The following is a 24,926-nucleotide window of genomic DNA, read 5'->3' as shown; positions in this document are numbered from 1 at the left end:
TCACTGGCAAGGGCCTTGCGAGGTTAAGGAGAGAAGGACTCGTCGACTATTTGGTAAAACAGCCCAACCGTCGACCGAAAGTGAGAGGATCTATCATGTCAACCTGTTAAAGCCCTGGAGATAGAGAGGAGCTTCCCAGCTCCCCGTAGGTCACTCTCCCTTTTACAAGCACAACTGCCCTTAACCTCGGCGAAGAGCTGACCCCAAGCAGCGGCAGGAGTTAGCCCAAACACTCCGAGCCATCCCGAGGTGGTGGCGAGTCACCCGGCGGACCGCTGATTGAGCACCGATATAGTCACGGGCCGGGGTAATCGTCCGGAGAGGCCCTACCGACTCCGGAGGCAAAGCAGCGCTGAGGTCGAACTGGAGGTGAAACGTATGTTGGACATGGACATAATTGAAGAGAGCCATAGTCCCTGGTCCAGCCCTATTGTCCTCGTCTCCAAGCCAGGCGGCTCCTGGAGGTTCTGTAATGACTTTAGGCGTCTGAATCAGATCTCCAAGTTCGATGCCTACCCCATGCCCCGCATTGACGACCTCCTTGGCGGCTGGAGTGCGGCTCGATATCTGACTACCCTTGACATGACAAAGGGTATTGGCAAATTCCTTTAACGGCATCCGCAAAGGAGAAAACGGCCTTTAGCACCCTAGCGGGCACTGGCAGTACAAGGTCCTCCCATTTGGGCTGCACGGGGCTCCGGCGACCTTCCAACGTCTGGTAGATAGAGTGCTGACGCCTCACCAGTCCTATAGCGCCGCCTACCTGGATGGCGTTGTCATCTATTCCGCACCTGGGAGGAGCATCTACTGCAGGTCGCAGCTGTCCTCCGAACACTGGCTAAAGCCGGCCTCCGCATAAACCCCCGGAAGTGTTTTTGGATTAAAGGAGGCCAAATATTTAGGCTACCTCGTGGGACAAGGACAGGTGCGGCCACAGAGCTCCAAAGTGAAAGACATCTTAGAATGGCCCGTCCAGTACCAAGAAACAGGTGCAGGCTTTCTTGGGGCTTGCGAGTTACTACCGCCGGTTTGTTCCCGTTTCTCGAAGAGCAGCACCCTTGACTGACCTGACAAAAGGGCTCCCCTATACGTGGTGTGGACCGACAAAGCAGAACACGCGCTCAGTGACCTAAAGAAGGCCCTAACGCCGGCACCTGTGTTACGGACGCCCGATTTTGGGCTCCGTTTATTCTCCAGACCGGCGCCGGACACAGGCCTGGGTGCCGTGCTGAGCCAAAGCGTCGATGGTGTCGAGCACCCTGTGATGTACCTTAGCGGAAACTGATGGACCGGGAGACCCGTGCGGCAGTGGAGAGGGAGGCCTTGGCCATTAAGTGGGCAGTGACCCACCTCCGTACTACCTGCTGGGTGCGAGTTCGCTCTGGTGACTGATCACGCTGCACTTCAGTGGATGTCCCTGCACAAAGAGTGAATCCGCGGGTCACCAGGTGGTTCCTGGACTTACAGCCGTATAAGTTCACTGTCACTTATCGGCGGGCACCCTTCAGGCCAATGCCGATGCCCTCTCTCGTATTCACGACCTCTCGGTTAGGTCCGCCCGACCTGGCGGTCCTGGGCTAAGGGGGATCGTGTCACGCACGCCAGTAGGAGGCGCGGATTGATTCGACAGCACCTGGGAAACCACTCGCGCCAGGGAATGGTGGGGTATTAACTTTCTCCCTCTGCTTCCTCATAGGAAAAAGACCGCCCTGCACCATAGGCATGGATGACCGCAGTGCGATACTTCCGCCCTTCCTCCGCCATCTTGCCCTGGCGTCATCCTTCCCATCCTCCCTTGCGGTCCTTCCCGACATTCCTCCACTTCCGCTCCTCCCCAATAAAATGGCGCGCCAGGAGTCGGTGTCGCGCGATATGAACTGTTTGTTTATGATTTTGACCTGTTTTTTTTCTGTACAATATCACGGGGCGGAAAACCCCAACCCTTGCTACTGTCTCTCTCGGTCTTTACACATATATATATATATATATACAGTATATATATATATATATCTATACAGTATATATATATATAGTATATACTGTACATAATATGAAGTTTCTGAATACATGGAAGGTAAAGTTGCTAACAATTATGTTTATAGACCTTGCTTTTCCACCTTGCACTTTATATTGAATATTTTATATCATCTGTTTGTACGCTCTATTACATATATATCAGGTGTACTGATGCCTCTTTTCCCATTCTTAACAGGAGCAGTAAAACCTAATCCTCTTTCTATTTCGGCTTCAGACCTCTCCCCTTGATGACCTCACTTCCACTTCTCCTCCAGATACCCACCTCTTCCTTTCCCTCAGCTATAAAAGTCTACCACCTTTGCTCCGCAGTTAGTCACTAATTGTGACTCAGTCTTGACAAACCGCTTGGCGGAGTATCATGCAGGTTTCTTCAACCAAGATTCTCAAAAAATGGGGTGGCTCTCCCAAACCTTTTTCTTTGTGTTTGTCTCTTTTTACTATATACAGTGGTGTGAAAAACTATTTGCCCCCTTCCTGATTTCTTATTCTTTTGCATGTTTGTCACACAAAATGTTTCTGATCATCAAACACATTTAACCATTAGTCAAATATAACACAAGTAAACACAAAATGCAGTTTTTAAAATGATGGTTTTTATTATTTAGGGAGAAAAAAAAATCCAAACCTACATTGGCCCTGTGTGAAAAAGTAATTGCCCCCTGAACCTAATAACTGGTTGGGCCACCCTTAGCAGCAATAACTGCAATCAAGCGTTTGCGATAACTTGCAATGAGTCTTTTACAGCGCTCTGGAGGAATTTTGGCCCACTCATCTTTGCAGAATTGTTGTAATTCAGCTTTATTTGAGGGTTTTCTAGCATGAACCGCCTCTTTAAAGTCATGCCATAGCATCTCAATTGGATTTAGGTCAGGACTTTGACTAGGCCACTCTAAAGTCTTCATTTTGTTTTTCTTCAGCCATTCAGAGGTGGATTTGCTGGTGTGTTTTGGGTCATTGTCCTGTTGCAGCACCCAAGATCGCTTCAGCTTGAGTTGACGAACAGATGGCCAGACATTCTCCTTCAGGATTTTTTGGTAGACAATAGAATTCATGGTTCCATCTATCAAAGCAAGCCTTCCAGGTCCTGAAGCAGCAAAACAACCCCAGACCATCACACTACCACCACCATATTTTACTGTTGGTATGATGTTCTTTCTCTGAAATGCTGTGTTCCTTTTACGCCAGATGTAACGGGACATTTGCCTTCCAAAAATTTGAACTTTTGTCTCATCAGTCCACAAGGTATTTTCCCAAAAGTCTTGGCAATCATTGAGATGTTTCTTAGCAAAATTGAGACGAGCCCTAATGTTCTTTTTGCTTAACAATGGTTTGCATCTTGGAAATCTGCCATGCAGGCCGTTTTTGCCCAGTCTCTTTCTTATGGTGGAGTCGTGAACACTGACCTTAATTTAGGCAAGTGAGGTCTGCAGTTCTTTAGACGTTGTCCTGGGGTCTTTTGTGACCTCTCAGATGAGTCGTCTCTGTGTTCTTGGGGTAATTTTTGTCGGCCGGCCACTCCTGGGAAGGTTCACCACTGTTCCATGTTTTTGCCATTTGTGGATAATGGCTCTCACTGTGGTTCGCTGGTGTCCCAAAGTTTTTGAAATGGCTTTATAACCTTTACCAGACTGATAGATCTCAATTACTTCTGTTCTCATTTGTTCCTGAATTTCTTTGGATCTTGGCATGATGTCTAGCTTTTGAGGTGCTTTTGGTCTACTTCTCTGTGTCAGGCAGCTCCTATTTAAGTGATTTCTTGATTGAAACAGGTGTGACAGTAATCAGGCCTGGGGTGGCTACGGAAATTGAACTCAGGTGTGATACACCACAGTTAGGTTATTTTTTACCAAGGGGGCAATTACTTTTTCACAAAGGGCCATGAAGGTTTGGATTTTTTTTCTCCCTAAATAATAAAAACCTTCATTTAAAAACTGCATTTTGTGTTTACTTGTGTTATATTTGACTAATGGTTAAATGTGTTTGATGATCAGAAACATTTTGTGTGACAAACATGCAAAAGAATAAGAAATCAGGAAGGGGGCAAATAGTTTTTCACACCACTGTATATAGTTTTTACACATTTGGTTATGTTATACCCTTGTGCTAAAATCATTTAAATTCATCCTTTCCCTCATCTAAAAAAATACAGCCCATGAGAATGACAAAACAAAAATAGGATTTTAGAAATGTTTCCAAATGTATAAAAAATCTAAAACTGAAACATCACAATGACTCAGCTATTCACCACATTGACCTTCTGCTCTGTGCTTTGTTGAAGCCCCCTGTAGCACTGATTCCACCCTGGAGTTTTCTTGATTGTAATGCTGCAAGCTTCACACACCTGAAGCTCTTCAAAGTTTCTTAGAACAAAGCACACATTTTAGAATAAACATCCCCAATTCAATCGTGGAAGGCTGCATGTTGTCATTCCAGTAATATTTTTAAATTAATTCCTATGATAATGCAACATAAGTGCAAAATATTTGTTGGCTTATATTTTCATTGTCTTGCTTGTGACAATTATGACTCCTTACATTTTCCTTTAGCTCATTAACAGCAGCATTCTAAATAGTTTTTTTAATTTTTCAGTTAGTGGACAATTTAACAGAGACAAAAGGAGTCCACTGCCTATTTCACCTGCTCATCATCAGATGTCTCAGTAAGACATGTCATTTTCTAACCTGCTTAATCCTGGCCAGGGTCATTGGGGTTGATGGAGCCTACCCTAGCCAGCTTAAGGTACAAGGCAGGAACACAACCTGAACTGGGCACCAGTCCCTTGCAGGGTGACCACCTACCAGCCAATTTAGTATCTGTCATTGGGAGAAAACAGAAGCACCTGGCGGAAACCCACATAGACACTGGGAGAACATGCAAACTCCACACAAGGAGGAGGTCACCTTACTGCAAGGCAGCACCACTACCACTGCACCACCATGTCACCCTCAGTAAAACATTTGAACCAATAAAAAGAAAAGTGAAAGATCAAGGTGAACAAACCTATTTTGTCCAGAGTACTTCAGAAAGTTGTACTTCAAAAGCAAAATATGCAACATTAAAAATAAGAGCACCAACAATCCACAGAGTTTAATGACAGACTTCCACAACAGCAAGAACTGGCTCCTAGTTTAAAAACTGGTTGAAGCAAAATCCTCCAAGACTGAGAACAGAGAGCCTTGTGCTAAAAAGTTGTGAGGCAGAGACTCGATTTGACAAACATGTGAGCAAACTGTGTCCCCTGCAGAGTAAATAAATACAGTCTGCCATTTCTTCCTTCAGAACTCTGCTTTGCTTTGCAGTATTTTACAATGCATAATCAGCCAGTAATTACATAAACTATAATTACTCAAGCTGTGATGTAATTATGTTGTGTGCATATTATTCAGAAATTGCAAGTTCATTCTGTGGAAAAACTGTAAACTATTGTTTTACTAGACCAACATTTCTTCTGTGGCTATTAATTCCATTACGGCTACTTTCATTCATAGATTCTTTTTTTTTACATTTTCTGAATTCTTTTGATCCAAAAGGGGGTTCTGAGTAGCTGAAGCCAGAAAGAAATTACTACTAGGTGAGATGCCAGACATTTTCGTACAGTCACTCACAGTTTTTATTCGCCAGTCCACCCGCCGCATACAGGATGTGTAAATTCCAAAAAGAAGACAACATTTCTGGATCTCTTAAGTGTAAGCTAGTAACCCTTACTATTAAATACAACTCTTGTAGTCTTGTAGTCTTATTGCATTTTATCCACCCGTATTCTGATATGCAGCCATAATACATACAGTTCAAAGAAGGCCATCCAGGAGAAAAGTGACTGGAGAAATAAACAATACAGGCCAAGCCAAATAAAGTACTTTATTGCAGTTCAACACTTGACTCTGATCAGTCCATCTACTTTGTTGACTAACTGCTCCTTTTCTTATGAATATTTTAAAATGGACTTTAATTAAATAGCTGTGAGTAATTAATTTTGGAATCCTTGGTTTCTACAAGCTGCCACCAACAGCCATACCACATGCACTTCAGAAGAGGTCATCCAGCTGAAGGTAACCATGTTTAGGCCCCGCCAGTACTTAGATGAGAGACCATTTAGGAAAAGCTTGGGTTGCTGCTGGAAGAGGTGTTGGTGAGGACAGTATTTGGGGGGGGGGAGCTTACCCTGTGGTCTGAATGTGGATCCCAATGCCCCAGTGCAGTGAGAGGGACAAAATGGTAAAGTCATTCAGTATGAAAGATACGGGGTCATAAAGATCCCAGGACATCCATCATAATAGTAGTGTGTATCCTGATTTCCAGTCTACATTGCACTCCATGGCTTGGTCATTCTGGCCCCTAATCCTTACCTATTCTGTTTCTGTTCTCGGTACTCAAATGTGGCAATTGGTGCCACGGCCCACATGCCAAGTTGTTTGCCTGCCTATGGTAAAGTCATCCCTGATGGAGGATCACAGGAATCATGGGAAATAGGGGTCCTTTCATCGGATTGGCTGGCTGAGCAACTTTTCAGCCGTGGAATGGCCAAATGGGGAGGCAGCTTGATGGATGAGGTCTCCAGGACTCTAAAAATATCCAAATCTTATTATGTGAGATCATGTACTGTTAAATTCTGCTCCGTACTTCTAACATTTTTATTTTTATGCTGTATTGAGGATTTGTTCTGTTCTGTGTATTGTATTGTATTGACCCCCTTCTTTTGACACCCACTGCACACCCAACCTACCTGGAAAGGGGTCTCTCTTTGAACTGCCTTTCCCAAGGTTTCTTCCATTTTTCCCTACAAGGTTTTTTTTGGGAGTTTTTCCTTGTCTTTTCAGAGAGTCAAGGCTGGGGGGCTGTCAAGAGGCAGGGTCTGTTAAAGCCAATTGCGGCACTTCCTGTGTGATTTTGGGCTATACAAAAATAAACTGTATTGTATTGTATTGTAATCATCCCCTGTTTCTAAATGGCTAACTGTTCACCACCTAACACTTAATGTATGGTGAGAATGTACTGGCATAAAAATGGCTGCCGTCATATCATCCGGGTGGATGTTACACTCTAGTGGTGGTTGAAGTGGCTCCCCACTCACTATGAAAAGTACTTTTAGTAGTGAGAAAAGCACTACATAAATGTAAAAAAATATTATTATTTATTGAACCTCCCTTTTGAATACAAATTTATTTCCAGGTGTACATTGTACATAAAACTCCTTTCTTGTGTGTTACCTACAGACCACAGCACCAAGCAAGATTGTTCATACAATTCTAAATGATCCACATTTTGGAATAAATAGAACAGAAAGAAAGGTTGGGGCATCAGAGGTGAAACCCTTTAAAGTCCAGGTTGAAAATATGAAACGATAATTATTAGTAAACTACGTACATCAGCAATGGCATGTGGTGTTATGGGTCCACAGCTCGTTGAGCAAAGGCCATTCATTTTAAATAAATAATCGACGCACTCGCGCTTAGCGAGGTCGTTGGCCATAGCGAGCGTGGGCGATCCGTAGGGTGTGGGCGTTTCTCACCGAGTGCACAGGTGAGGAACTGCCCACATTCGTGATTGTCCCATGGCTAATGCTGCAGCTGCTGTGGCCCTCGTCATTTAAAAAGAAGCGCGATCGGTTGTGAGGGTGGAAAAATGGAGAGAGGAGAAAAAAGAGATGAGGAAAGAGGACGGAGGTTACAGGGAGCGAGGAAGCAGGCGGTGCGTGCGTGTGGTGAGCGTGCGATCGAGCGATCGAGGGCAGCTGTGAGGAAGCTGGGTGTAAGGCCGTCACCCGGGTGTTTGAGTGGATGTTGCTTCCGCTGAGCAACCATGTAGCGGGAGTGACCTGGTGAAAGCGATGAGCCACAGAAGGCCACAGAAAGGCAGCGGGAGTCAGGAGACTTGGTGGTGGAGTCCCCAATGTGTGCGTCCTGGCCATTGGGGTAATCAAGTCTCGGGGACTGGGATGAGAGCCAAACCGAAGCCAGGGATTGGGAGGTCTCCAGTCTCAAGTGTGTAGAGGAGGGCAGCTGCAGAGAGCGTCTTGCCTGCTGCTAAGCCCAAAAGGGATAAGCAGGTGAGACGCTAACAGAAAAGAAGCACCGAGCTTGTTTGTTGTTGTTTTAAAGACTGCTTCCAAAAGAAGATTTTAACCTCTGGTTTTTAAGGATTGTTTTTTTTCTATTTATTGGTTTCACCTCCATGTTCTTTTAATGGATTATTTATTTATTTAAAGAACTTTGAGAACTGCACTATTTATTTGAAAACCTGTTTTGTTGGATTTTAAATAAAAGCACTATTCACTTTTTGCACCACCCCTTGCTCAAGTGTTTATTTGCCTTCACTGACTAGCTCACTCGGTTACGTTATCGACGGTGTTGGGTTCAAGTGCTTCCAAACATCAAAGGGAGTGTGGAGCCAGAACCCACATCGTCACATGGCATTGTAATGGTACTTCCAAAAGCACAAAGTATAGTCTCTTCACAGATATCCATTCCAGTAAGAAGCTATGTCCTGATTCATCAGGAATTGAGAGATTGTTTGGCTTTTATAGTGGAGGAGGTGGAAAGGGCAAAGATTCTGGTGTTCAGAGATGAAGTAATGACAACAGTCTTATGTCCTCTACTCTAAAGCAAACAGAAATTGCGTTACTGCTGATGTCGCATCCAAAATCTCCCCTGTACTTATAGTCGAGTGCAGACCCATGAGACATGCCCAAGAGTGCCGTGTGTCACAACATGAAGCACAATATGAAATGCACTCATGTGGTGGTCAGTAAAAGGGGCTGTTGAGTAATCTATAACCTCTGGACAACATTTCTCCCTAAACCTAGTGGGGCAAGTCCTAAATATCCTGGAGTTTGTATTATACATGTGGTTTTTACAATATTTTTTGAATTTCAAAGGTAGCATGAATTATTACATACTATATGTCTTGAACATAAGGGAGCTGTGTGGCAGGTGGATGGGCAGATAATCTTGAATCCATTGAATCATTACAGAAGGAGTTGGACAGCACACCGGCTTGGACAGATTTGTGGCTGTTGAAATTTAATGTAAGTAAATATAAAGTATTACACTATAAGGTTTCTAAACTCTTTTGGGACTTTCCTGAATGGGACGACATGCTGTAGAGCGTCCCGAAGCATGATCACTGTGTCTGTGGAAAACAGCATATCAGTTTCTTGGCTCCCAGCGCTGCAGTGGCTTGTTGCGAAAGCAAATCTGAGCCCTTCACGGTCGCACTATAAGCAGCATTGTCGATGGTTGATGTGAGGAATATTATATATATATACAGGGAACAGTATTACTTGGTCACTAAACTGGCAACAACCCTGCCTGACTGCTGTGTCTGTGTACAGAAGAGTGGCAGATCCTGCTACAAAAATAACCATGCTATTCCTGTTTTAAGCTAAATAAAGCTGGTTTTGCTAAAGTACTGAGACTCAGCCTTGTGTTTTGAGGTGCAAGAGAGGGACTCACACGTCACACACATAGGAAGAAAAAATGTTCAATTTGAATACACATTTGGAGGCCTGAAAATCGAAAGTATTCCTTATGAGACGGATTTAGGAGTCGTAGTGGACTTAATTTGATCATCTGTCAGACAGTGTTGAGAAGTAATTAAGAAGGCTAACAAACAAAATATGAGGTTATATAGCGTCCTGATGCATGGAGTACAAGTCCAAGGAGGCTCAGCTCAACCTTTATAATGCACTGGTGGAGTACTGTGTGCAGTTTTGGTCTCCAGGCTACAAAAAGGACATAGCAGCACTAGAAAAGGTCGATAGAAGAGCGACTAGGCTGATTCCAGGGCTACAGGGGATGAATTATGAAAGATTTAAAGAGTTGAGCATTTACAGTTTAAACATGAGAAGCTTAAGAGGAGACAAGATTGAAGTTTCATCATTTAAGTAGAATTAAGTGGATAGGACTGTTGAGCTTTATTGGGCTGAATGGCCAGTTCTCCTCCAGATTGTTCTAATGTTCTAAAACGTGTAACTAATACTGTGGACACGGTTAGCACTGCTGCCCCTACCAGCTACAAAGTCACTGGTTTGATTCCCATTCTGGTCCTTGTCTGCATAGAATCTGCACATTCTAAAAAATGTTTTCATGTACTTTCTTTAGTTTCCATTCACATATTAAGCACATGTACAGTACAATGGACACGTTTTTTACAAATAATGCCATGAATATCTTTTATTGATCAATAATTTCCTAGAACATGCAGTAAACAAAACAAAACATAAATGAAATCCATGTTTGATCTGACCCCCCTTTAAAACTTCTCTTTGGTCCATTGTCATGGAGTGAAGGTCCTCACAGGACTGTTGTTCACTTGGCCCAGTTCCACTGCAGACATTGACTGTTTTACTTGTAATCCCAAAATGGCTTGACGATCTTGGTGTCAGAGCTTTGTGGAAGCCATGCCAGCTGTTGCATGATTCCCTGGTATCATGGTGGTTCTTCTATTGCCTGCCCTTCCTTAACATGCAAAAGGCCCCACTCTCCAATGGAGATTTTCTTGCCCTTCAATCCACTTTCTCATGCCCAGTTGCTTACTTAAGTATGCATTAAATATTAACTTTCTGCTTTAAGACGGCCAAACCTGACTAGTATTCCATACCGACACTTTGGTCATTTGGACTACCAGGAGTTTTCATGCATATCAGAAGTGTTTGTTGTTAGGTGGTGCTCACAATATGCAATTACTGCCACTTCTAACAACCTTTCAGCACTATAATGGCACACCTCTTAATTGGCTGGTGATTTAGTGAGGTGGACACCTCAGCTCATAACCATTCAGTCCTCTCGCATTAATTCCATGCATCTTGGAGGTGCAAACACTCCCCTTGGGTCTTCAAACTTAAAATACTTGATACTCCTCAAAGGTCTGCACACTTATAATATGCATCCATCCAATCATCTCCATTTACAACAAAGAAACAACATAAGTTCCACCTTTTTAATTTTTCCACTTCAAGCCCTTCTTCTGGGGCACTCCTCAAGGCAATACAGTGCCATCTGAAATATTTGGGACCCATGTACTAAAAGTGCTGTCATTCCTACATGCTTTGACTGAAATTAATGTAAATACTCTCAAATTAGAGTCTGCAATGTGCACTTTAGTCACATCTGAATTGTTCGATTTGTCATTTCAAACTGTGGAGCAGAAGAGTAAATCAACGAAAAAATGTATTTTGTCCCAAACTGTATCTTTTCATCACTGACGAAAGAGCCAGAATAGTTCAGATAACATTGTAGTTTTCTCTTTTAATGAATACACCCGGCCAGACCTCTTCCTTTTTGTGTTATGCCACTTCTGCCTGGCAACGCCCTGCCAGCTACAAAGTCTCCTGCCATGCTACTTAATAAAACACCCTGACAACATCGCCCAAAGTGCTTACTAATGAACTCTGACAAACACTTTCAGCTTAATTCTGTGTCTTTCCGCTTGATAAATATATTATCCATTTAATTACTGCTTTAAGAATGAAAGGCGACAGCCCGTGGTAATGATTTGTATATTTTTTTGCTTTGAATCTGTCGACAGATTTCCTCCCACAAGGCCAGGAAACTGTCCTTCCCTTCAGCATGCTACAACAATCTCACTTTTTTGCCACTCTAGAAAGGAGCCAGCTAACAGAGAATCATCGAAGTAAAGCCTGAACATTCAAGGCTGACTACACTTGATTGCAGGAGTTGCTGAAGAAATTAAAGTGAACTTGAGCGCACTGGGATCTGATGCCACATATGTCTGGAAAATAAAAGCTGCATTCAACACTCCAAGACGGGTCGTATGCCACAGGGAATAGCAAATATCAGCAACATGGTTTCTTCCTGTCAGAGATCGATGGTTTGGAATAAAAGAGCCAAAAATTACAGCGTGCATTTAAATTTGGTTCATAAAGAACAACTGAAACTGATACCAGGAGCACAGGAAAAAGCCACAGAATGTTTTAAATAGGGAAGACTTTCATCTTGTACTCTTGGATGTCACTATTTTGCTTTAGAAATGCAGCATTTAGGTAATTTACTTTTTACTTCAGTCTTCTTAATGGGGAGGGTAGCACAGTAGTTATAGGTGAAGCCTCACAGATCCGAGGTCCTGTCAACCTTTCTTTGTGGAATGTGTATATTGACCCCTTGTCCATGTGTACTTTGTGTTTTGTCCAGTTTTCCTCTGTCACATCTCAGGGACATGTACATTAGATTGGCTGGCTGCTCAATGAAAGTGAGTGTGCCCTGTGGTATATTGAGTGGAGGTAGGAGGGTACAACACGTCACCCTCTGTGATGCTTGGGTACCTACAGCCTTGGCATCTTCTTGAACCTGGACATTGATAGTCATGAAACTGATGATGGCTAAGGAAATGAGGACACAAACAACAAGACTGGTGCATCAAAGTCAAATTAGCAACAGCAGCGTCCAAAAAATGTGGTACAGTTCAAAGTCTTTCAAATAATGAATCAATAAAAATAGAGCTATAGTGCAGGAAGATATAAACCACTGAATAAATTCAATAAATAGTTTAAAACCCGTAATAAAAAGCATGGTTAGGATTGTCTATCCTCCATATGTCTCCAGTTCTCCACTTCTTTATCTTGTCTGCTCATCTGCATGGTCTACCCAGCAAGGGTAAGGACAATGACGAGTGCAGTCAACCTTTGCTAGGAACCCACTGAGACCATCCAAGTCCAGCTCCTTAGTCCTGTCACCTCTGTCTATCATCACAAGACATTCAAAGCCCAGACTGTTCCAACTGTACAGCAGGAGTGATCTGCCCTGGAGTAACGTTCTGCTTGCTCCCCATGGGGTGTCCCCTACTGCTTTGTCTGAACTAGTCTAACCATTTGATCCTGCTTGACCATACTTGGTTTTCTTCATTCGTTTTACATCCTGTACCTCTCTCCAGCTTTTCTACTCAGACTCTTTATACTCTGTGGGTGCCGGTCCTTTGTTTAACAACCTGCAGGGTGTCAATGGGAAAATGGTTAAGATGATTGTGTTTGTACTGCGTGATTTTCCCATTAAGTACTTTGGGGCCTCCTGTCATTATAGTAGCACGCACCCACACCCACAAGCCTGAGGCACACTGTTTTTATTTCTAAAATCCTGCATGGCCTCAGACCCCTTCTTGCTTCACCACACCATCCTTCCTTTATGTTTCACTGATAGACTAATAACATCGCTGGAGGGCTCAGCAGTGACACTTGGCATCCTAGGTGCACAACCCCACAATTTGGCACCCTGTTGAGATCCTAGACAGACCAGTTACTACTTTGTTCAGCTGCCTCTGATGAGAATTTGATGGTATGTCAGAATGCCTGTCCTCGGTCTCCCATCCTTTTTGGTAACCTAGTGGCAGCTACAGATCTTGAGCAGCCAATCTCCACAGGGAGCATTTCTGCCCTCCAACCCCATTGTGCTGCTTCTGCCGCAAGATCTGAGTATTTTAGGCTCTTGTGCTTGTGCTCTTCAACAACTGCCTCCTCCACAAGGGCAAAATTAACTCCACAATATACAAATACTTTTATAACTTGGCCATATGATCAGATCTGGTCTGAGACAGATGTGGAAAAACCAACATATTATTTATAGAAAGAAACTTATCCACTGTTAGGGCAAGTTTGACAAAACGTCTTTGAGTCAATAATCAGGCAGGAGGAAACTTGTCCACTGCACCTTAAATGTACTGCTCAGCAAATGCCGAACAGGAGCACTCAGCAGAGCAGTTAACAGTACTGATTAATGCACACATTTACTCTAATTGGTTCATTGGCTCAGACCCAAATAACTTATCTAAATAAAAGTCTGTTCAATCAAACTCTTGTTCTTCTCTTGTCTTTAAGGTTCAGCATTTATCCTTGAAATCTCTGTGTATGTGACAACTGCCCAGCCTTGTTTTTAACAGGACATTTGCTGATCTCTTAATCATCTCTTAGTACATTTTGTGAATGACATCAACCTTTTTTTGGTACATCCTTGTCTTTTGTTTACTTAACCATTTCAGTAGTTCTCTTCATTGGATTTCTAATACGAATTCTTATATATTTCAATGTGCACTGCAAGCAAAATGCCTAACTATTGTTACCTCTAAATTATTCTCTCACACTGGTTCTGATGAACTCTGGTAGGAAATGTCAGCGTCCAGTTCTGTGATATATTAAACAAGTTTGAATCCCTTCTTATGGATGGTTGCCACATCAGTGTTTGTGATGAGGTAAGTCATGAGGGAAGAAAAATAATTATTCATAGCTTGTTAATATGAGAAAATACTTGCAGAAGGCAACAACACTTACCTTTGTGGGTAGAAGATGAGGTACTGTATAACGATGGGAAGATCTGGTAAGCATGGCAAAGCAGCAGAACAGTCAACGTGCCAGCGGCCCAGGCTGTACTTAACCAACTGTGTCTTCGTACCTGATGGTTAACTTTGTTTCCCAGTCATTAACTTTTTTCCTATTGGTAAGCTGGTAGCAGCCATCCTTATTGGGATGTCATTGCATTCATTCAGGGTCATGGTTAGTTTTATCTTGGCACGTTTGTACTCCTTTTAAAGCTTGAGATGGGCATTTCCATATACATCTGCATTACTAAGGCAATGTTGAAGCCATTTTTTTATATGCGTGTTAATTGTTCTTTCCAGCTTTTCAGTTTTGGCAACAGGACCCTCATAGATCATCAGAGGTCATATCAACTGGGGGAGCAATTTAAATTGCAGATACCATAGCTGTAACTTAGCATGAAGTTGTGTCTTATCTATGTTTACAATGCCTTCACTTTCTTCCCTTACTTGCACATTTTGCTGTTTAGCCTTGCATCGTACCACTGCCCTAAACTCTTGACACTGTCAAAATGAGTATTTCACCAATATGGAATCTTTGATCCATGCATTTTTTTTTTGCCAAAAGAGATGCTTCTAGGTTTGAAATTCATCCATGCCCATTGTCAGGAATGCCTGGGGCGACCACCCGACCGGGACGCCTTGGAGGACCGGAAGAGGGCGTGCGCCCATCTCAGAGCGCATGGGGGCAGCCACCCTGGTTGCTATGGGGACCACGGGTACAGAGCTTTGAAGCTCAACCCTGTAGGGGCCCATGTTCACGGCCAGGGGGCACCCCCACGCCTTTGTAGCCCTGGACCTCAGCACTTCTGCCACACCAGGAAGTGCTGGGGGGAAGAGGAGCAGGGACAACCGGAGTGCTTCCGGGGATACAGCCGGCACTTCCGCCATACTGGGGCGTGTTTGCGGGAGATTGCCGGGAAGCACATGGAGCACATGTGGATAAAAGGGGCCGCCTCCCTTCATTCGAGGCTGGAGTCGGGTGAGGAGAGGACGATGCAGGAGAAGAGAGAGTGGAGGCGGCCCGAAGAAGGAGAAAGACAGAGTGTGTAAGAGGCCTGGACTTTGGGGAAGTCTTGGGGTTTGTGTGGCACTTATTGGACTTGTAAATAGTAGAAACTGTAAATAAACGTGTTGTGGTGTTTTACAACATGTCTGCCTGTCTGTGTCCGGGGCTTAGTCCACACCATGTTATGTCTGAATAAAGCTTTTCCAACAGTCTCTTTGTATACGCTATGGTTGTGGTGAGGGTGATCAAATTATCCATGTAGGCATGGATAGGAAGTAGCCGTGTGATGAGTTGCATCATGAGATTTTGTGCGCTATGGAAGAATAACTACTTACAGTGTAATAGGAGTTTCACTGGTTCAGGTGAGGGGGTACATTGAGCTCTAGTAAGATGACAGCAATGCAGCACACAGTTGCCCCAGAGTGCTACTTGGCCAATAAGGGCATAAAGAACAAACTGTGCAATTGGGACACTGCAGGTGAAAAAAAGATTTTAGCACGTTGGCATAGAAAAGAGATGGTGTAGGAGTAGGAAGAACCCGGGTAAAAAGATGTACCAAAATACTTGCCAGAAGGAGAGGGGGTAAGAGACTGAGAGAGACTTCTTTGTTCACCTGTGGGCAGGCGCACGTGTGCAAACTGAATAACTGAAGAGTTATAATAGGAGGGACTGTGACGTGTGGCCAGCATCGCATTGTGCTCCCTCAGTGGAAAGACAGACTTGGTGTCATCATTGATTGGTCACAACAATCCTGCAATCATAAAAAAGGTTACGGATGATAGAGGTCATCTTTTTGTCTTTGACCTTGAAATCTTGAAATGTGAGCAGCTATAAGAGAGAAGGGAGCAGGTGACTCTTTAATAATGAAATTGGATGTGTTTATTTGCTTTTATGTTTTGTAAATATTTATTTTTTTTACGCCTGTCAATGGTAAAGTGTTTATTCTTTTTGTTGACATGACATCAATTTTGATTTGGAAAAGCTTGATAATAATTTTGTATTTTCTTTCCCTGTAATTAAAGAAACTGTTTAATTTTGCCTTGTTTGTGTCTGTATTTCTCATTGAACTCCACCACTGATCTCGGTTCACGAACCAGTAGATGTTGTGGAATATTACCCAAAAAAGAAGGAAACTTCACAAGAAAAAGTTTTGAGGACCGTCCCCGTATATTGTCCTGCGGACAAATAAATCAAAAAGACGCAAAAATGGATCAAAAGTACTTGATTTAATAATAGCTGACAGTTTTATTTTAACAAAATGGCATTTATATAGAACAATGGTTTATGGGAACAGGAAATGGTTGGCATGAAGTGACGATGAATTCAGGAGTCGGAAACAGCCTTATTGTGGAGGAACTGGAAGTGATGTCCATAGTGAGAGCCGGAAGCGATGCAATATGGAGTCGCTGGAATTGACGTCATGGTGGCCATTTTGAAACCCGGAAATAGTGGCGATTATTTTTCTTCTGTTTTCCTGTTGAAAGAAGAGATTCAGGTAAGTACCACGTGACAATCCTTTATCTCGCGATATTTCACTCACCTTTTTGACTGCCTCCTAATCGCACGTGTGTGACAATGTCCAAGGCTCAAAGTTGTGCCACAGCCATATAAGTGCAGGGCATCAAAAGCTGTTGTCCCATCTCTAAGCGTCCTCCTCTAATGCCCACCTGGATGAGATGGATCAACTCCATCGCCATAGTAGAAACTAATGGGAAAATGATACACCTTGCCACTATGCCCATTTGTAAAGATTTCCAGGATGTAATGTATTGTGCTGTTATGATACAGAATCTGAGATCCTAAAAATACCTTTATGATTAAATCTTACTTTGCCCTGGTGCTGCTGGCACACAGTGTGCTTTTTCCTATTATGGGTAGTAGACGGTCTGCTCCAAGTTAATTTCCATTTAATCAAAGTGGGTATTCTAAAGTAGTTGTGAATGTGGGTGTATCATCACAATTTAAGGGTGCATCTGCTGCACCCTAGTTAGCTCAATTGTATTTATTTCTTGTAGTCAATGACTTCTTAAGCATACAAGATGTACAATTGCAATGAACTACCAGTAAAACAGTAAACACACACACAGCTGTGTATATACCAATAAAACAGAATATACAGTATCTCAGTAATTAACAGAAACAAATCATATCAAGTATTTTATCTTTTTTTCAGTCTTCAGGGCCATACTCTGGAATGCTCTATGGTTCAAGAAGTGGAAAGAGCGATTTCCCAAGTGCAGGGGTCCTCAATCCCAGTCCTGGGGAGCCGCAGTGGCTGCAGGTTTTTGTTCTGACCTGGTTGCTTAATTAGAAAGCAATTCTTGCCAATAAAGCACTAACAAGCTATGAAATTAAATTAACTCTGCTATGTCAGGTCATTCTCATATCCTAGATTTTCTTTCCCTTTCTATCATGCAAATGATTTGAAGGCTAAAATGGATGAGTAATTCTCAGTCCTTCACTTTTTTCTCTTCATTTTTCTTCCAAGTATTTAATTAAACCCAATAGTGCAGATAAATACACACAGGTGTAAATGTAAATAAGCTAAATGGAGAAATGCTGCTCTCTCGTGTCATTTGCATGTTATTGATAATAAGGAGCAATTAAAATAGCTGTTTAAGACAAAATTAAGCAATAGGGCTCAAAATCACTAAAGTGAAGCAGAAGTGTTACTTTAGCAATAAGTGCATTTTATTAAGCAACTGGGTTGGAGCAAAACCTGCAGCCACTGCGCTCTCCAGGACCGTGATTGAGGACCCCTGCCCTAGTGGCATTGTAAATTGGCTTCTGTATGAGGAATTGGTCCCTGGAATGGGGTTTTGGTTTATTGCATTTTATCCAGCACTGTTAAAAATAAGGTGTATGTTTTCTCAAAAAACTGAGGCAGCTACTTACACCCAAATTATTTGTGTAAATGTACTCCCATGTTGTAATGAGTAAATAAAAAACAAATTTAGTGCATTAAACACATCCAAATAAATTACATAAAGTCTCCTGATATTGCAGATTTAGCATGGTAAAGTCATAAACACACAATAAATAAAGACTACCAACTTATATTTAGTACCTTTATATTTTGTATCACTAAGGTATTAGGTACTATATACTTCTAACAATCTGCATTTTGTATGTCATTATTTCAGCTTTATTTATAGTACTAACTTAAGTTCACTGTAGAATCTTCCATCCATTGTCTAAACCTGCATATCCAGTGTTGGGTCACATGGTATCTGTAGCCTATCCTAGCTATCACTGGGAGCATGGCAGGGACAATATATGTACAGGGCACCAGTCCATTGTATGCTGAACACACATATATGGGCCTAATTAACAATGCCCATTACCTAACCTTATGTCTTGGGACTGTGGGAGGAAACTGTCTCGTTACTGTGAGCTAGTGGCTCTACTGTTATGCCACTCCATCTGGGATTGCTTTTACCTAAATATTTTGTCTAGGCTGTAGCCAAAGGTTGGAAGTGTGCCACTATGATCTGTGAGGTTTACTCCATAGTGCATAGGCCATGAATAAACACAGCTAAAACATCTAAGATATGCAAACCAGCTGACAGTGAGAAAACACTTTTTCACCATCTTTGCTTATTGACTGCATTGCTGAAATTAAATCCTGTTTTTTTTCAAATTTTCTTAAATTAAACAGTGACAAAACTGAGGATCTCCTCATTGGTACAATATCATAATTATACAAAGACGATAATCTTTCACTTGCTATTGATAACTCTTTTGTTTCCCCTTCACTTCAGGTCAAGAGTCTAGGTGTCATCCTTGACAGTACTCTATCTTTCCGATTTCACATTAATAACATCACCTTGGGCCACATGTGTAAATGGTGCATACGCACAGAAATGTTGCATCCGAATGTTTCCACGCTCAAATCGCGATGTGTAAAACCTAAACTTGGTGTAAACCACGCACATTGCCACGGTACCTCATACCCTATCGCACGCAAGTTCTGGCGCCGGTTTTGCAGACTGGTGGCACCCAGCGTCAAAGCAGTGCTACTGTTCCTGTGTGGTTTATATTTCTTTTCAGATCCACATCCCTGATGCGGCTTTATAAATACACTGAAACTAACTGCATATTGTTAATTAGTGTAATGCATCTAATTGTAATTAACCTGTAACAACATAATGGTCCAGGGAATAGCCATAGTATTCTAAATACCATAGCTGCTTTAGCGTTGTTATTGTCACTGCACCTTCTTTTGTTCTTTTAGCTGCTCCCGTTAAAGGTTGCTACAGCGGATCATCTTTTTCCATATTACTCTCACTGCACCACTCAGAGTATTTATATCACTGTATCTGAGTGGGGAATCACAGCAGCAGCTGATTGGAAAGAGAATTACCAGAATACAGCATCAAACACACGCTGCCTCAGCCATGGTAAGACATTTCAGACTTTCCTGTACGGACCTCGTGGTTCAGAAACAGTTTCATCCCAAGAACTAAACAGTCAATCAGTCCATCAGGTGCTCCTTGTAGAACTGTTTGTACTTATTAGTACAATCACCTCACTGTAAACTTGCACTACAGTTATAATATTGCACAACCTGCACCACTTTATAAAGGCGTATTTACATATGATGACAATATCTTTTTTAAGATGAAAAGATGCAAAATATTATGGTTATATTATACAGATAAAACTTTAACTTCATTTAAATAATCTGTATTGTTAATAATTAAACATGTGAGGACACGGTGCTGCAGCACTAGTTAGTTCACAGATTGATCCTACCTCGTGCTGTATCTATTTTTTTGCTTGGCTGGCGCAACACTGGAAGGATAGATGGATAGAATAATTAAACACGTACTACGAAGATATTTCAATGTTCCTTAAAAGTTCTGAAGAACTGTCGTTGTAAGCTTACAGATGGCTTAGCGTCTATTACAGAGTTGATTGTGTGGTGATTGGGTATTTGGAGATAGAAAGGTAAGGACAGGAAATGGAGGTTAGCACATTTGAAAGAGACAGTACTGTTACAATAAAGTATTTCATCGAAGGTCGCACACAATCACTGCGCCACCATGTTCCCATGTTTAATAACATGCTTTCATTCCTATCATCATGAAAAAGTTATCACGTATACATCTCAGTATTTTAATTATTCAGACAGCTGTAATATTACGAATGTAAGGGATTCTGTGTCCTGTCGGAGAAATAGAAAGCCGGTTTAAGAATCACGTAGATTCACACACACAGAGCACATAGAAGATCAAATACAAAACAAAGCATTTAACGTACTACTTTAGTTACGATAGGATTTGAGAAACTAGTAAATTAAACAATTTTAAGATGAAGTTTATGATGTTCTACTTTAATGACAAAATAAACTATGTGATTAAAGTGAAAATTTCGAGATTAAAGTTGACATTTCGTGCTTTTTCCCCACTGTGTGCCTTTTTTTTTTCCCTGTACCCCTAATAAGCTTTCATATGACATTCAGGCGGTACGCTCACTTTCACGGCACGCGACTTTGATATGTGACTTCTTTTTATTTCAAGCACTGTGCGACTTTGTAAACTTGAGCTTTCGAGTTTCTCCAACACGCTATGTCACTCGATCAACTTCCTTTTCTTATCTATACCACTGTTTAAACCAACAAATAGTATGTTTTTCCTTTCCTCCAATTGGTATTTGCTGAAATTGTTCTATTTTTCCTTGTAGTTTTCCGACTGTCTTTTCACAGAACGCTGAGCTTAAGGGCTATTTATATTGATTTACATATTCATAGAGGCGTAATTCTGGGAGGAGTTGGGGGGACACCAGGTGCGTGCACGTGCGTTACTTTTCATGCTGATTGGGATTTATGTAGCAGAAGAATGTGGAATTTTGTGTACGACAAATTCCTGCATCTGGATTTTTCTGTGCATACGCACATTCCCGCTTTTGTGCTTACTCCATGTTATAGTGTGAGTTCTATGCATGGCGTTATACATGAGACCACTGGTCTTCTTACTTCCACCTACGTAATATTAATCGTATTCACCCCTTCCTCACTCCCCATACCCCTGCCATTCTTGTTCACAGTCTTCTTACTTCTGTCTGGACTACTGCAATTCGCTCCTCTTTGGTCTCTCTAATAAATCCCTCCATAAGCTTCTGCTAGTCCAGAATTCTTCAGCTCGCATCATTACTTGAACCCCGTCTATTCACCATATTACTCTGGTCTTGCAGCAGCTTCATTGGCTCCTGATTAAGTTTCAAATTGATTTTAAAATTCTGCTGCTAACATTTAAGGCCATTCATAACCTCGCCTCTATATCTGTCCGACCTTCTTCATGTTGCCTTTCTCCTCTCATAACCTTAGATCCTCTTCCTCCATCCACCTGACCATCCCTCTCGCCCGTCTAACCACCATGAAGAGCAGAGCATTCAGCTGTTCTGCTCCCAAGCTCTGGAACTCACTAACTACTGAGCTTAGAAATATCGAATCATTTTCAACCTTCAAATGTAAACTCAAAACCCATCTGTTTAAAATGGCTTTTTCTCTATGATTACAATGGCTTTGTTTGGTTTTCATTTTTATATTTTCTGTAATTTCTGATGTTTAAAGTTTTGTTTATAATGTGTTTTTTATTTATTGTTTGTTCGGTGCCCTTGAGTGCTTAAAAAGGCACCTTGTACAAATAAAATGTATTATTATTATTATTATTATTATTATTATTATTATTATTATTATTAACATAAGTGCCATGTAAGCAACATGACAGGGAGATGGGATGGGAGAAGGGAGACATGGTCTGATGGTCATTTATGGTCAAAAGTTACTGTGTGCTATTTCACTTTAACTTATGCCAGCAAACGATTGTATCCCATGTCTGGAAATTACATGCTCTTATTTTAAACCAAATACTGTGAGGAAAGTATATAAGTTCTGGCCTTGCCCTGAACATGGAAGCTCATCTGCAGACGAGGATGGCTGACATAGTTTCTACCCGTGCCTAGAAAAATGCCTCCCACACTTCCAAAGTTGACAAAACCGTTTTCCAGGACCCCACACCAGTATTGTGCTTTGTCAAGTGCTTCCTTCAGCTTTTCAACTGCAATGTAAGCTGACATTAAAATAATTTAAGTGTAACCATTTTTTAGTGTTATTTACTTTCTTTATCTAGAAATGCTACCATATGTGACAGCCCGAATTAGCTCCACGGTCCCTTGCAGCTTGAACCCAGAACCATTGATAATGAAACTGAGAATGAGCCGAGCAAATGAGGACATACACAGTCATCAAGAGTTGGTTTAAAGTGCTTAAGAGCTTTTATTAAAACCAAACAATAGTGCAAACAGTGCATATGCAGTGCATGTATAAATATTGTCAGGGATGCCAGAGGCAAAGACCGCTGGGACGCCGTGAGGGACCGAAGAGGGTCAAGGTCCACCCTAGATCACGTGGGGGCCGCCTTCCTGGTTGCTCTGGGGGCCACGGGTTGAGCGCATGGAAGCCCCACCCAGGAGGCGCCCCAATGCCTTGGGGACCTGTTACCTCAGCACTTCCGCCACACCAGGAAGTGCTGGGGGGAAGAATAAGGACGATACCTGGATAGCTGCCGGGAGAACAGCCAACACTTCCACCACGCTGGGGCGTGGCCAACGGGGGAGTGTCGGAAGCACCTGGAGTTCATCCGGTCATGTATAAAGGGCCGCCTCCCTTCATTCGGGCTAGAGTCGGGTGGAAGTAGGACAGGCACGAGAAGAGTGTGGAGCGCCCAAGAGAAGGCATTTGTGGCCAGGACTGAGTATTGGGGTGTTTTTGTGCACAATTGATTGGGTCTTAGTGACCATTATATTTGTAAATAATTGTAAATAAACGTGTGGTGGTATTCAACAACATGTCTGCCTGTCTGTGTCCGGGTCGGCTCCACAATATATATATATATATATATATATATATATATATATATATACAGTAATCCCTCGCTATATCGCGCTTCGACTTTCTCGGATTCACTCTATCGCAGATTTTAAATGTAAGCATATCTAAATATATATCACGGATTTTATGGTTCATGGATTTCTTTGGACAATGGGTCTTTTAATTTATGGTACATACTTCCTCAGTTTGTTTGCCCAGTTGATTTCATACAAGGGACGCTATTGGCGAATGGCTTAGAAGCTACCCAATCAGAGCATGTATTACATATTAACTAAAACTCCTCAATGATATAAGATATGCATCCAGCGGTGCTTGATTGTTTGCTTGTCTCTGCCTCTATCTCACCCTCTCTGACATTCTCTGCCTGACGGAGGGTGTGAGCAGAGGGGCTGTTTGCACAGAGGCTGTTTGCCTAGTGGATATGGATGCTCCTCTAAGAAAGAAGAAAGAAGATCTCTGTCTTGTCATGGAGCACAGTTTAAACTTTTGACTAAAGGGTGTTATTTCATGTCTAGAGGGCTCTAATAATGTTAGCAGTGTGGGAGAGTTTATAAGGGCTTAAAATATATAAAAATAACCATACAAACATATGGTTTCTACTTGCAATTTTCATCTATTGCGGGGGCTCTGGAACAACCCCCAATCGAGGAGGATTACTGTATATATATATATATATATAGTCACGCATCTGTAGTAGAAGGCCGCAGACGGATCTTAAACCGATTCAAAGATGTTCACGGGCGGGAGTGGGGGGTACTAACCTTTCTCCTTTGTCTTCCAGAAAAAGAGACGCTCCGCCATCATAGCCTGCCCGCAGTACGTCCACTTCCGCCCTTCCTCCGCCATCTTTCCTGCACGCCAGCAGTCCCATCCTCCCTCACGGTTCCTTCTCAGCATTCCTCCACTTTCGCCCCGCCTCTAAAAGCGCGCCGCGATATGAACTGTTTTGTTTATATTTTGACCTGTTCTTTTTGAGAATTTGTGGAATTGTCTGCAATATACGGGGCCGGAAAACCCCAACCCTTTATACTGTCTGTTGCTCTTTTTACAGTGGCGTAGTCAACAGGATATAGAGCCCGAGAGATGACTGAAGGGCAAAACCTTAACACAGTGCTGCAGGGGATGAATACCCAGATCCTGGCCCTGTAGCAGGCGCAAGCCCGCAACCACCCGCGAGTTGGAGAAAACAAAGGCCAGGTTGGCAGAAGCCCGGCGGGTAAGACCCGATCTGCCTCGTCCAACGCCTCCGCCTCTGGTGCCCATGACAGAGGCGAATGACATCGAGTCCTACCTGGGCATCTTCGAACGGACGGCCACCCGGAAGGAGTGGCAGCGGTCCGAGTGGGCATCCATTCTGGCGTCCTACCTGAAGGGACCCGCGCAGCAGGCTTATTATGACCTCCCTGAGGAGGAGGCGCTGAAGTTATGACCTCCTAAAACAGGAGATCCTGGCACACGCCACGGCATCACGCCGGCCAGCAGCCAACCGAAAGTGGCGGAGCTGGCAGTTTGACCCGAGAAGCCGGCCCGTGCACAGGCTCTCGACTTCTGGGGCAAAATGGGACGCTGGTTACGCCCGAAGGTCCCCAAGCCCGGAAGGTCATAGAGCAGGTGGCCTGTGAGGGCCTGGTAAACGCCTTGCCAAGCTCCTCGCCCAGCAGGTCCGAC

Source organism: Polypterus senegalus, chromosome 14 (genome assembly GCF_016835505.1).
Source record: "Polypterus senegalus isolate Bchr_013 chromosome 14, ASM1683550v1, whole genome shotgun sequence".
NCBI lineage: Eukaryota > Metazoa > Chordata > Cladistia > Polypteriformes > Polypteridae > Polypterus > Polypterus senegalus.
The sequence above is the reverse complement of the archived record's forward strand: the minus strand, read 5'-3'. Positions refer to the sequence as shown.